At 43.3% G+C, this 14,468-nt stretch overlaps 1 protein-coding gene across 1 annotated transcript in view; it reads left to right on the top strand.

The window, feature by feature from the left end:
- Positions 1-14,468, top strand: part of LOC311227917 (beta-galactosidase-1-like protein 2) — a 112,758-nt gene that overhangs the window by 27,565 nt on the left and 70,725 nt on the right. The gene's annotated exons all lie outside the window — the stretch shown is intronic.

The following is a 14,468-nucleotide window of genomic DNA, read 5'->3' as shown; positions in this document are numbered from 1 at the left end:
GAATGTATTAGTCGGATTTTCTTTCTTTGTGCTTTTTGTCCAGGCTGAAAGTTATTTTGAGGAAAACTATTAGCACACCTCTGGTAACCACTCGATTTAAACATGTAGGAAATGTCCTTGTACATTTATTTTGGCAACCCCATGTGGTGACAATGCAACTACTCTCATTCATGAGTAGGGGAAACATGCCTTTTCCCCCTGCATTGTCTGATTGGATGTGAATGAGACCTGAGGGTAAGACAGGCTTTCTCTCTTGAGGGTATCTCTCTCTTGATTCTGAGGGTAAGACAGGCTTTCTCTGTTGAGGGTATCTCTCGATTCTGAGGGTAAGACAGGCTTTATCTGTTGAGGGTATCTCTCGATTATGAGGGTAACACAGGCTGTCTGTTTAGGGTAGGACTGGTTTTCTGTCCCTGTGTTGGGTTGTTTTCTTTTCAAAGCTCAGGGTAAGACATGCTTCTCTTTTTTTTTTCTCAGACTCTCATTACTGAGGGTAAGACAGACTCTTTGTACTGAGAGTATGACGGCATGCTTCCTTCCAAGCACGGCATGGATCCCAGTCAATGGAGCTGTGATGTACAGCTTAATATGGTCATTTATGCTACGTTCCAGAGCTTTGTCAGAGATGTATATGGCTTTCATGCATGGTAGGACTAGGTTGTGAGCTAAACCTAAATCTGTTATCCTGGTCAATGCATTTAAAACATAATGTGATCAACTATGTTATTTTCTTGTATTTTGAAATATAGATATATACATGAAACATAAGATAAATGTAAGATATTAATGTAGAAGGGCAATTCCAGCATTATGGATGTGATGCGGGGACTCCTAACAAACGAACAAAATGACTCAGGAAATGCACTGATTAAGCATGAATTAAATAATTTACATTACCTAGGGAGAGCGTAGACACCCCACAACATGTTTTTAATACATTTCCATCATACTGCAACATGACAAATAATCTGCGTTATGGACGTGACAGGCTTTTGTGACAGCCTACATACAGTACTTCCTGCAACATTTTTGTCATAATATAAAAATTATTATGTTTTTTTTTAATATTTTAATTTCCATATGCATTCACATCTTATATAATGTGAGAAACATGTAAGGAATAATGAATTGTCTCATGCCAACATCAGCAGAGGGTTTTAGAATGGTTGAGGTTTCTCATCCCCTGTCACCCCACCTCACACACAGATAGGAACAAACCATAATAAGCAGATCTAATTGCAAACACTTCTAATATAAATAAAGAAAATCAACAATTTAGTTATCAGTTGAACTTTAATTAAATGAGATGACTCTTTAGATTGTATTATATATTGTGTAACCGAGAGATTTGAACTTGTGAGCTCGTGCTCCGCAACAGCCGCGTCAACCAGTTGAGCTAAAGGGTCCGACCCGTTAGCAGGTACTGGTTGACTGTGACTGATGATTCTATAGTTTACATACGTCCTCCCCCAGAGAAAGTGCGTCCTTGCACGTTCTTTCGTCCCTGCGTGCACCATCCCAGGGGTTAAGGCACTGAGATCCCACCCCTTCCATGTGACACTGCTAGTTCATGCTTTCACATGCTACTACAATCCCACTACCAGGAAGCAGAATCCCACCGCTGCCACCAATGTAACCCAGAGATTTGAACTTGTGAGCTTGTGCTCCGCAACAGCCGCGTCAACCAGTTGAGCTAAAGGGTCCGACCCGTTAGCAGGTACTGGTTGACTGCGACTGATGATTCTATAGTTTACAATTGGATTGAAGTACGTTCATTATTGATATAATTTATGAGTAAAAAAGAGGCGTTGAAATTCCTTCCTCCTGTCGCTGCCACCATCTTTATTGTTATGGATTTCCTCATTCTACCACAGTGATCTGTCTGCTCAGACTCTCCCGCTGACTCTTGATAATGGAGACTAACCAGACTGGCCCTCATTTATCAATGGTGCATACGCACAGATATGTGCGTAACCCGTGAGTATGATCATTTCTAAACAAAGTGTGGGACTTATCAATTTGAACGTGTGCTTGACTTTGTGCGTATATATACGCACAGCTCCGACCGTGCGTACCTGGCGCCCAGCGGTACAATATGGAGACTGCAGACGCGGAAATAAGCTTCCGTGCATTAGTTCCAACACTGGCGCGTGTTCTGTATGAACCGTAATTCATTATAGTTAATTGTAAAATAGCGACAGTAGTGTAATTATAATGGGCTCACGCGCGAACAAGAGGTTGGCCTGCTTGTTTGGCACGGGGGGGGGGGGCAGACGCAGAACACCCACCTCCAAACGCGATTAAATATTGTTTAAAATAAAAAGCGAAATACTATTATTTTGTGTGTCATGTTTTGTAGTAAATTCCTACAGAACCCTACAATAATCTGAGGTTATTGTAGTACAGTACAAATGAGATTGCTTATCTGGAAGGAGGAGAAAGGGATCATATTCGTAGAATTGTTGATCTCTTCATCTGACTTAAAGCAGATTGAAGAATTAAACGTGTAGCCAGACAAACCATGAACTATAGTCCAATTCAACATTTATTTGATCAGAGCCAGAGGCCAAGGTGAATAGGACAAAAGATTATCAGAAAACATTAACAGGGCTGTCTGTGTACAGAAATCACAATCAGGTTTGCATTCTCAAACCTCAATATGTACATGAACAGTCACTTGGTAACATAATTTGAACATACATAATTTACTGTAGGCCCCTTTTTATATGAGTAAGCCTGGTTTCTAAGATAAGTCTTTACATTCTATTCTAACCAACCATGGGTCCATGATTTACTCACATAAAAAGCAGCACAGTCTCTCTGGTGGTGGAGCGGTGGAGCCCGCAGACCCCTGGGGTTGGTTTGGTCTGGGGCTCCCATTTTGTATCCCCTTATATACTATAATTTCTAGCCAATAATGGTACATTTTACTAATACAATTGATCCAATCATGCGTCTCCTGTGGGCGATCTCCTGTGGGGGCTGGCAGCCCCCACCTCTGGGTTGTGGCGACGTGATGGGACAGAGATGGAGGGGGCCTGTCGGTGGCCCCCGTCGGTGTGGTCTTTTGCTGAGTACAGAGGGGTTCTGCTGGTGGCCCCCGTCCGTGTGGTTGCTGTGTGAGTCTTCTTTCAGTAAACAGAGGGGGGGTCTTGGTGGCCCCCCTCCTTGGTGTGGCCGCTTGATGAGTACAGAGGCCTGTTCCAATAAACCTTTTACCAACTGTATCTCCCGTGTATATGAATTTACACATTTCTAATATTATGATTTACTCTTTTGATACTAAACAGTTGATTAATAGATAACTGTTTGTGACTTAGTGTCCATGACTAATCATCTCTTCAACAAGTCTAAACTGGTCTGCCCTGTGTTCAACCCAGCTGTCTCTGCTTCTACATTTACATAGTCAATTCGAGAAGGTGTTGTTTGTTCTCTAAATTAGTCATTGCTTGAGTGGGGGTTGAAATAACTGTTGCTGCTGTTATCTGATGCAACTGTCTCAAGTATGGTTCCTTATTTAGCCACTGAGTCCACTCTGCTATTGAAAGGTAGCTGTGATGATCTCTGATTATTCACACATATTATTTATGAAATTACACATCAATATTTACCACATTTCCCCGTTTTGACGATTCTTATCGTCACATATGATATATTGACTTGATTTTCTTTACATACTAACCATACATAATAAAATTAATTTTTTCCAAAATTAAAATTCATTTTTTCAAAATTTCCTTTACCCTTCGCCCTCTTGTGTTCCATTTGTTCCTTCCTCTGTGATGTCGTTTTCGTTCCCTTTATAATCCTCCCACTTTCCCCATCTTTCCCCAAATTTCTCTTCCTGTAGCCTCAGCATGTGCGTTATCCTCTCCATATCCTGTATCTCCTCTACTATTCCTACCCATTGTGCTATTGTCGGTGGGTCTTCTTTGTACCACAGCCTCGTTATTGCTTTTCTGGCCGATATCAACATTATCTTTATTAAATACTTGTCCCCCCCTTGTATTCCCTCGTGTGTCAGGTCCCCTAAGTAAAGCACCAGTCCTGTTTGTGGTAACCCGTATCCTAATATTCTGATCATTGCCTCCCATATCTCCTCCCAATACCCCTTCAGCTTCTGACATCCCCAGAATATGTGTGTGTGGTTTGCCCCCTCCTTCCCACACATCCTCCAGCATGCCATTTGCGCTGGTGCATATTTTCCCTTCAACTCTGGGGTTATAAAGAATCTGATTATGTTTTTCCATCCAAACTCTTTCCATATCCTCGATCCTGTTGTTGAATGTTGTACCTCGCATATGTTGCCCCATTCCTTCTCTGTTATTCCTATCTCTAGTTCTCTTTCCCATTTCTCCCTTATGTAATCGGTCGTGTGTCCCTTGCTGTTCATTATAGCCCGGTATATTGCTGATATTACTCTTCCTTGCCCCCCTTCGTATGCCCATACTATCATCTTGATTATTCCATTCTGTTCTTCGTCTTTGGCCCCCCTTATTTCTTTGTTGTAGTAGTCTCTAACCTGTAGATATCTGAAGTGGTCCCTGTTTTCTAGTCCAAATTTCTCCTTTAATTTTTGTAGTGTCTGCATTTCCCCCTTCTCTATCATTTTGCATATCGCTGTTGCCCCCCCCCCCCCCCCCCCTCTCCCACCTTCTGAATCCATGGTCTAACCTCCCTGGTTTGAATCTCTTGTCATGTGCTACCCATCTCAGAACCCCTGACTGCTTCTCCAATTTGTGTGTTTTTACTACTCTGTTCCATATGGTCAAGGTGCATTTGGTGATTGGATCTAATAGTCCCTCTTTTTCTTTGAATAGTTCTCTATCTCCCACCAGAGCTTGTACCTTGTATCCCTCCCCTTCTTTTTCAATGTCTTTCCATCTTGCCTCATATCTGTCGTTACACCAGCACGTCACTGCTCTCAGTTGTGCTGCATAATAATAATCTTGTAGGCTGGGTACTGCCATCCCTCCCTCTTCCTTTGGTAGTTGTAGTGTTTTATATCTGACCCGTGGTCTTCTCCCCGCCCATATGAACCTCGATATCAGTCTGTCCCACTCCCTGAATTGATTCTGTGGTATTTGTATCGGTAGTGACTGGAACAGGTACAGTAACCTTGATAGTATGTTCATTTTGATGACCTCTATTCTTGAATTGAAGTCCAAGGGCATTACTGTCCATCTCTCTAAGTCTCTCTTGATGTTCTGATTTATCTGTGTATAGTTCGCCTCAAACAGTTTCCCCACCCCTCTCGTGATGTTCACCCCTAAGTATTTAATCTTGTCCATGTCCCATCTTATCCCGTACTGTTCCCTAATTTCTGTCGTTGGGGTATAGTTCCATGCTAAGGTCTGTGTCTTTGTCACATTTAGTTTGTATCCTGAGTAGTGGCCATATTCCTTCAGTAGATCCATCAGTGCCGGGAAGCTCTTGTCTGGTTGCCTCATGTATACTATCACGTCGTCCGCAAATAGGCCTAGTTTATATTCCGTTCCCTTTATCCTTACTCCCTTAATGTCCTCGGTCTGTCCGATCAGTTGTGCCAATGGTTCTATGAAAACGGCGAAGAGCGTTGGTGAGAGACAACATCCCTGTCTGGTAGCCCTCTCTAATCTGATTCTATCCGTCAGGCTGCCATTCACCTTAACCCTCGCTGTTGGTTCTTGATATAGCGTCTTGATCATCTTCATCGCCCTCCCGTTCAGTCCGAACCTCATCAATGTTTTATATAAAAATGTCCAGCTCACACTGTCTAATGCTTTTTCTGCATCTAGGCTAATCAGTACCGCGCTACCACCTTGTTTTTGTATCTCCTCTACTATGTGTAATGTCTTTCTCACGTTGTCCTGTGTCTGTCTCCCTTTAATAAATCCAGTTTGATCTTCATCTATAATGTCTGGCATAAACGTCTCAAATCGCGTTGATATTATCGATGTATACATCTTGTAATCCACGTTGAGTATGGACACAGGTCTGAAACTACTACATAATTCTCTATCCTTCCCTTCCTTCGGTATCGTGGTGATTATGGCTTCCTTCCACGAGGGGGGCATTTTGCCTTCTTCCATCGTGTGTCTGAACGCCGCCCCTAACATGGGTGCTAATTCCGTTCTAAATGTCTTGTAGAATTCCGATGGGAATCCGTCGCTCCCCAGAGATTTGTTGTTTTTAGCTCTACTAATTGCCTCTTCCAGTTCTCGTTCCGTAATTATTTTATTTAATTCTTCATTCTGTTTTTTCCCTATCGATGGTAACTCTAGCTTCTCCAGATATGCTTCTATTTCCTCTTCTCCCGCTGCTTTTGGCTGTGTGTATAGTTTCTCATAGTATTCTCTAAATGTCCTCTCTATTTCAGCTGGGTCTCTCAATATTTCATTAGTGTAACTGAGGGGTACAATTCCCTGACTGTATTGAATAAGTATGGTATCATTAAACCACTACTGCGTTATGTACATTACTACTGGCCATACAGTACACAGGTATATGTGATGAACACCCCCACAATAACACGGCTTAACAAGAAAGTACTGTTTAGAATATTTATTAGAAGAGCACCAAGATTATCTTACATTTATTAAGAATGAGAGTTGCGCTTGTAAGGCGAAGAATGTGCATGAATAGGTCAAGAGCGTAAGTCCATGAGCATATCACGAAGGGGATAATTAATACCACCTGTAGCATAAGAATTATGTAAGGCACACTCGTAGGTCAGCTGGAGATACTAAGGGGGTTCCCTCCGGTTGTAAGCCAGCAGGGGGGAGGAATGTTCGAATGCAAAAGTCTGGATCAACGGGGAATCAATAAGCTCCAGCTACGGGAGGCGGTACATTACTCCCTTGATCGGCAGACGAAAGCAGCAGCTATAATCCAAGTATGCGCCACAGCATAGGTGAAAGCCAGCCAGCCTCTCCTAGAGACGGGCTCGAGTGATGCTCCTCACGGGTAAATCCCACACAGCAGCGGGGTAGACGGTTCTCTGCTCCAGCAGCCACAGTACCAAAGCAATAATCCAGCCGGAAAAGGCTCTGCATTCACCGGTGTAGATTCTCCTGTGCACGGTACTTCACATTTAACTAGGTCGAACTTGACGTTATTTCACTAAGCTCTGACACTTTTACTATCCTATTCGCACGCGGTTATAAGTGCTCTATTTAGACGCAAGGTTGCTCACTTCACTTGGTCGTTGACTCGTGATGGAGGCTTCAACTTGTTGGGTTAACTCGTTTGAGGGTAACTTGACTTTTGGCTAAGTGCTTCTGTATCCACCTGCGACGTATTTATACGTAAGATGAATAATCTAGTGCCAACCTCATTTCTGTCTCGTATTCCTGCGCAAAACTGGGCATGTTGAGACGAGCCTTGGCGGTGGCTTTGAACTCGGCATTGGGGGTATGGCCGTGGCGCCTAGGGGATCGCTTCCAATAGGAGAACGAATATTATGGTCTGTCCTGTACCAGGTAAAGGGATATTCCGTGTATATGTACAAAGAATATACAAGGGATATCAAACGATATACAAATATTATACATGGGATCTCAGGCAATAAATATATATATTCGGTTTAATCTGACCCTTTGTAACAATTAGTCTTTGTATCCCTTATTGTGTGTATCGTGTTCAACTTCTGTTGCGTCCTAATTCTCCTAGTCAACAGTCTGGTCACTTTTGGTCCCCCTTCATAGTACGTTTGTTTCATGAACCTCGCTTTCTTTTCTATTTCCGTCAATAATTCCCTATTTATCCTGGCCTTTACTTCTTTGATTTCTCCGAGCGTTTCCTGTTCTTTTGATATCTGGTGTCTCCCCTCTAGCTCCTTCAGCTTCCCTATCAGATTGTGATATGTCTCTGTTCTGGCCTTCTTCAGCATTGCTGTCTTCTCCATCAATTTCCCCCTTATCACCACCTTCAGTGTGTCCCATAGAATGTTCGGATCTACCGCCCTGTTGTCATTTTCTTCCTTATACCTGGCTATCTCCTCCTTGATCTGACTCACCACCCCCTTGTTATTTAATATTCCTACATTTAGTCTCCAGATCGTGTTCCTCCGTCTCCCTTCTAGATCTACTGTCAGATATATGGCACTGTGATCCGATATGTCCGCTACTCCTATTCTGCTCTCCCGTACCCTGTAACTGTCCCCCGTTGTCATCAAAAAGTAGTCTATTCTCGCATATGTCACGTGCGGGTGTGAGTAATGTGTGTATTCCCTGTCCATGGCGTGCATCCCCCTCCAAACATCTGTAATTCCCATTTCCGTCATCTGAATATTCATATATCTACTGATTGGTGCCCGTCCTTTTCTAGTACTTGTGGTGTCTAGGTCGTGATTCAGTACTACATTAAAATCTCCCGCGCATATCAATATCCCTTCTAGTTCCATCACTATCATATCAAAAATGGTCTCATATAAATCCCTCTCACTCTCTGGGGGTGCATAAACATTCACTAACGTAATCATTTGACCCTCCATTTTTCCCTTCACCAGAACAAACCTTCCCTCCTTGTCTCTTACTTCCTTGATCAATTCAAATTTGACTGTTTTTGATTAACGTGATTACTCCTCTCCTCAGGTTCCGTTTAAAGGAACTATAGTATGCATTTTCATATCCAAATCTCTTCAGTTTCTCATGATCCTGTGCTACCAAATGTGTTTCCTGCAGAAAAATCACTTCCATCTCACTTTTTTTACATTTCAACATCACTTTGCCCCTCTTTATCGTATTATTCATTCCATTAACGTTTAACGACATCATTTTTATACCTTTAACCATTGTCATCTTTCTTCTTCTTTCGTCTGTCAGTCCCCCCCATGTCACATTCATTCCCCCATCCGGTTGTAGCCTCCGCTCTCTTCACCGAATACATATAATGATTAACATAAATAAAAAACATAAACTTTACATAAAGTGCTCCCAAGGCGTTCGGGGGGTCCCTGTGTCCCCCCCTGTCCCCTGCTGGTGGGTGAGGAGTAATTGCTCTCCTAGTGAGAGGCCTCCTCCTGACGGCTTGGGGGTTTGAAACCTTTACCCCCAACCGCTCGTCATATTTGTCCAGCCTTCTTACTGTTTTTATTGCTGTCGAGCTCCTGGTCAAAAGCGCTCTGTCCTTCATTCTGATCAAAGACCCCCATTTCCTAGGTCCCTCTCAATGTGGCTCATATGTTCCAATGTCCCTCCTTCCTCCCAAACCCGTGTGTGGTGTCTTCTGTGTACCCCTTCTTACTTTCTTTTCCTCCCCTCTATTTTCTATGTGATGTCCATTTATCCCCTTAATCCCTTCCAACTGTGTTACTCGCAGCGTGTGTCTATGTATTTGTTTCAATATGTTCTGTGTTCCGTCTATCATACCTAATTATATTTCCATTTATTTCCTCCATCAGCATGTGTATTATGTGTCCATGTCCATGTTCGTTCCTATATCCTGCCTCTACCTGGGAATGTGTGTTTATGTATATGTTATTTCAGTTTCTATATTTTGTCTCTATTTGGATAGTTTTTTCAATCTCTTGTGCGTGTACTTATCCGTTCGTCTCCTCCCGCCTCCTCTCCCCTCCTTCTCCGTCTCTGGCCTCCTCGTCTGTCTCCGCCTTCAGTCTGTCACGTCTCACCTCGGCCTTCTTCTCTCTCCTCCCTCCTCTCCTGGGTTCCGATCTCCTACTCTGGTCCACCTGCGTGCTTTCTCCAATTTCTGCTGCAGGCTCAGCGTCTGGTCCTCCTGTCTCCTTCCGTCTCCGTCCTCCGCCGTCTGCATCCCCCGTCGCCTCATCTCCCCGCCGCCTCCCGCGCCGTCGCGTATATCACCGTTCCTTCCTTCCAGTGGATCCTTAGCGAGGTCATGGGTGATTGGAATTTCATTCCGTTTTCTTTCAGAATTCTCTTCAGTCCCACGTAAGACCTGCGTGTTATTGCCACCGCTGTCGAGTAGTCGTGATCAAACGACAGTCTTTTCCCCTCGATTTCTATCTTCTTGGTCCACGCGGTTCTGAGTACCAATTCCTTAACCTCGAATCTCAGAAAGTTAATAATCACCGCCCTCGGGGGTCTGTCCGGTTGTGGTCTTGGTGCCAGCGCTCTGTGGGCCCTCTGTATCTCCATTTTTTCCAGTCCCGTCTCCTTCAGTTGTTCTTTGATAAGCTTTTCCACATATAGGGTCACCGATTCCCCTTCGACTCCTTCTTTCAATCCCCATATTCTGATGTTATTTCTCCGTGACCTCCCCTCCATGTCCGACATCTTTGTCTACATATTTTCTTGTTGTTGAATCGCTTTTGTTAATACCTCGTGTATCTCTGTGTTCCATTCTTCTGCTTGCGCCACTCTTGTTTGTAGCTCTGTTACGTTTCCATCCTGCTCCGCCATCTTCTCATCCACCATTTTGAGTTCTGTATTTATTTCGCCTCTGAAGTCTTCCTGTTCCTTCCTCAATTCCTCCCGTAGCTTCCCAATATCGTTCCTTATCGTGTCCGTGTTCATTTGTATGATCGCCTGCATCGTGTCTGTTAATTTTTATGGTCGCCAATTTTCCGGCCTGCATGACCACGGCCCATCCTGGCATTCCCGTGTCTGTCTCAGCGGGACCTCCCCCTTCCTCCGCCTGTCCCTTCTCGGCCTCTTTACGGGAGCTCTGTTCCTTCAAATTCTCCTCTTCTCGTGAGTCCTCCATTTCTCTTTCCTTCACAATCGTTATCTCCTCCTTACTTCTCGTGTGCATCTTTTATTTTTAATCACTTTTCGGGTCTTTATTTATCCGTTTTTTCGCTCATTTGACCAGGAGCTCTACCACATGCGTGCTACCCGTCTGCTCTCATACCGGAAGTCGGCTGTGTTGATTATTATGTCATGAAATTGTGTCCGTTTGCTTATTTTCCATATATTCACAGAATTTGAAAATATTCGATTTTGAAACCCTCTAACACAAAAGTTAACAATATTAGCTTTCAAACCGTCCATAGTGGTTTATTTCTTGCCATTAGGGTTAGGGTTAGGGTTACCCAGACAGAAAGATTAGGAGAAGGTAAAATCTCATCCCTGTGCCTGTGCCCACCCCAACACTTGCTCAACAGTCCCCTAACCCCAACCCTAACCCCAACCCTAACCCTAACCCTAACCCTACAAACGGAAATATTTGGAATCTTTGATAGATATGTTGAGTTAGGTTCATAGTGGTATTCATAAAAAAAGAATTGGAACGAAATATTACAAATAAAGTTTTTTATGACCTTGAACATGATGCAATCTTTTCATGCACTAAGGTGACAACTCTGTCAGTTACTTAACAAGGCACAAGGGTTAATCAGTGGTGTAACTGAGGGGTTACAAAACCCTGACTGTATTAAAGATTGTGATAGATTAAACCACTGCTAATTATTATTATTATTACTTGCCAGACAGTACAGTTATTATATGGCAGACACTCAGAATAGACGGCACGGTGACAAGGAAATATCATTTATAGTATTTATTATTATGCAGCAATGTACAAAATGGGAATTACTTAGTCGCGCTTTTATGGCGAAGAATATGATAAAGTCAGTGAGTAGCAAAGTCAGTTGGAATGAATAATTCCTAAGCTGGGTATACTAGACCAAACGCCGCCTGGCGTGGGAATGGCACTATAGGGGGGCAAACGATGGTACCGCTGGAGACGGGGGATATCCTCCCAGAGTTGTAAACTCTGGAGGAAGGAAGAAGGTTCGGATACTCAGTCTGTTCACTTGAAGAAAAGGGGTTCTCATACGGATCCGGTCCTTATAATCCAAGTGCTCAGTAGCAAGGTAATAGCTGTAATCCAATGCTCGATAGCAATGATGATAGCCAGCCAGCTTCGGTCCTCGAAGCTAGCCCGAGGTAAGATCTTCAAGGTGGTTAAATCCAAACGACAGTGGGTATTAACGATGCTCTTCTCCACGGTAGTACGTTCCACAATCACTATAATCCAACCAATACTGGTTCTACAATATCGCCGCGGTAGGTTCCAATATGCACATGTCCAGTAGTTCTGCGACTAGGCCCTCCTCGTGTGCTGGCACTAATTACTAATTACCACACACACTTGCTAAGGTTTTACACTAGCTACTAAACGAACGAACTGCTTGTTAATGCTGCACACAGAACGAACTGCTGTAATACGATTCACACTAAATGACGACTCTTTACTTCACATTAAGCTAGGTCGAACTTGACGTTACTGCATTAGATCTGACACTTTCACTTGTTCACTTCGCACGTTAGGTTCACACTAGATTAGGTTCACACTACGGCTGCTGCGCCTTCCACAATATATACTCAGAGGGCTTTCTAGTGCCAAGCCTCAGCTCTCATCTGGAATCAATGCGCCGGCACCAGGCATGTCCCAACATGTCCAGACTCGCCTTTGAACCTGACTCAGGGGCGCGGTACCTGGCGCCGCGAACGTCAAGGGCATTATCCAATGAGGAAAGCGAATATTACTATGATTCAAACGGAGGCTTAAAGGGATATAGCTTATATATATAAATAATATACAAGTTATATAAAACAATAAAACGTAGATTCTCAACAGCGGCACGGTGGTGTAGTGGTTAACACTGTCGCCTCACAGCAAGAAGGTCCAGGGTTCGATTCCCGCTTGGGGACCAGGTTTCCATGATGCCAGTTACCCAGGTGGGGTATCTCCCAGGCCTTTCTGTGTGGAGTTTGCATGTTCTCCCCGTGCTCGCAAGGGTTTCCCCCCCCCGATAAGATAAACCCAATGGAAAAACATGCACAACAACAAGATCGCTAACGCTGTGGCGTCCTTGACGAAGACGGACAGGAGCACTTGGATTGGTCCCCTGGCGCGGCTCACGTTGACGCCTGTCTGCTCCCGGCTGCCCTTGGGGGGGAAGGGCGACGGGATGGGTTAATCGCAGATACGAATTGCATGCATGCATCGCATGTGTGCCAATTGATGACCTCGGAGCAGGTCCTAAATTATTATTATTATTAAATTATATTAATCTGGCCCTTCACAACAAGTGGCATGTGTCCTTTGTTATGGAAGGAGGGAAAGATCATTCCACTTCCTAAAGATGCTAAATTACCCTTTGGAGGTCCCAACAGTAGGCCTATTAGCATTTAACCTGTTCTCAGTAAATGACTGGAAAAGATTGTGTCTGAGCAAGTCCAGGCCTACTTTTCAGCTAACAACCTAACAACTGTACACCAACATGCATACAGGGCCGGTCATTCGACCAGTACTGCTTTGACACAAATGTCTGATAGTTGGCTTTCAGCTATCGATAGTTCAATGCTGGTGGGTGCTATTATGTTAGACATCAGTGCCGCGTTTGATGTGATCGATCACAATATTTTAATACAAAAACTCATCAGCTATAGTTTTAATAACACAGCAATTATATTTTTCAGGAGTTATTTGTCTTCAAGGTCTCAGAGGTTCTATTTTAATGGTGCTTTGTCAGGCAGTAGACTAGGGTTAGACTGCGGTGTCCCACAGGGGAGTTGCCTGGGGCCCCTCTTATTCTCTATTTTTACTAATGATATGCCTTTTTCTATTCATCAAGCTAGTCTGACTTTATATGCTGATGATTCACCCTTTATTATGCTGCAACTACAGACTCTGAGCTTAATCAGGTTTTGGCTGGTGAATTTTACATTTTATATGACTGTATAAAAACAAATAAGCTGGTGCTTAACATTTCTAAAACGGTTTATGCTTTTTGGGACCAATCAAAGATTGGCACGTAATCCTACATTGGTTCTACAAATTGCAGGTCAACCTATACAGCAGGTTGAAAAAACTAAGCTTCTAGGCCTTTGGCTTGATAGTTCTTTATCATGGTCTGATCACATCAACAAAACTGTTTTAAAATGGGTAGAGCTGTTGCTACTGCCAGGAAATGTGCACCATTCCTTCCATTTGCATTGTTTAATCAAATTATTTGTGCTTTGGTTTTGTGCCACTTGGATTACTGTTCTGTAGTGTGGGCTTCTGCTTCAAAACAGTTGCTAAATAGGTTACAAGTGGTACAAAATAAGGCAGCAAGACTCGTTCTTGGTTGCTCATATAGGACTAGTGTTGTTCAAATGCATGAACGTCTTAGTTGGCGGAGTGTTGATAAAAGACTTTCTGCCAACTTATTAATTTGTTTTCAGAAAGTCATCACAACCCACAGTCCTAAATATATCTCGGATGAAATAATTTACAGCTCAAATGTGCACATGTATTTTACCAGAGGGGCAAATAGAGGGCAGATTATTCTACCCCATGCAAAATCTAACAGTATGCAAAGAACAGTTTTATATAGGGCTATCAGGGCATGGAATTGTCTTCCAAGTGACATACGTGATGTGACATAAGAGGTGTAGCAAGCTTCAAAAAGAAATTAAAATCTTACATGTGAGCCGAGAGAGAGAGAGAGAGAGAGAGAGAGAGAGAGAGAGAGAGAGAGAGAGAGAGAGAGAGAGAGAGAGAGAGAGAGAGAGAGA

The sequence above is a fragment of the Notolepis coatsorum genome (assembly GCF_963971535.1).
Source record: "Notolepis coatsorum genome assembly, chromosome: 1".
NCBI classification, from domain to species: domain Eukaryota; kingdom Metazoa; phylum Chordata; class Actinopteri; order Aulopiformes; family Paralepididae; genus Notolepis; species Notolepis coatsorum.
The sequence above is the reverse complement of the archived record's forward strand: the minus strand, read 5'-3'. Positions and strand labels throughout refer to the sequence as shown.